A 774-nucleotide genomic window follows, 5' to 3' on the forward strand; every position below is an offset into this window, starting at 1 on the left:
ATCCCTGGGTTGGGAAGATCCCCTGGAGTAGGAAATGGCACCCCATTCCAGTATTCTTGCCTGGAGAATTCCATGGACAAAGGTGGGCTACAGTCCATGGGGTTTCAGAGTCAGACATGACTTAGCGACTAAACAACAACTCTGAATTTATAGGCACAGGCTAACATTGGGGAGGTTCAAAGTCACCTGGTCCTTGGGGTCAGAGGTCAGTGATTCTACAATGTGTATATCTCTGCTCAGTCACAGAGTGTATACTATTTTGCTAAAAATCTCGGTGAAAACCTTTACAGCAGCTGAGCTTGTTTCTTGTTCCCTTTTATCAATACAGCCTTTATTAGCACATGCAGTTTTCATGACTGATTAAATACTGCATTAGCTGGTAAGTGCTTTTCTTTCTGTTGTTATTAGATTGTAACCCCTAACTCATGAAAACTCTAAATGAACCAAAGTTTAATACTCACTTTTGGTAGGTGGAAAAAGATGAAAGATTAAGCACTGTACTGAAATTATGGTGATAGAGTAGAATTGTGAGTGAAATAAGGCAGTGAGATGTGATTCCCCACCAGTGCTTCTTTCAGAAACTCACATTTAGAAAATTTTAATTCTGAACAAACTCATGAGAAGTAATATCAGAAAGTGAGGGCTGATTTGAAACCAGTTAACACATGAGTCTAAGGCCCCAACTGCCTACAGAGCCTTTTATCAAATCAACACAGATAAAGTCAAAGGGTGGGTGGAGTATATGTGTGTGCCCATGAGTGCATGTAGCAGAAA

General features: G+C 40.4%; 1 protein-coding gene across 1 annotated transcript in view; it reads right to left on the reverse strand.

The window, feature by feature from the left end:
- Positions 1-774, reverse strand: part of SULT1C4 (sulfotransferase family, cytosolic, 1C, member 4) — a 10,088-nt gene that overhangs the window by 3,291 nt on the left and 6,023 nt on the right. The window lies entirely within an intron of this gene.

The sequence above is a fragment of the Bison bison genome, unplaced genomic scaffold (assembly GCF_000754665.1).
Source record: "Bison bison bison isolate TAMUID 2011002044 unplaced genomic scaffold, Bison_UMD1.0 scf7180017864486, whole genome shotgun sequence".
Lineage (NCBI taxonomy): Eukaryota > Metazoa > Chordata > Mammalia > Artiodactyla > Bovidae > Bison > Bison bison.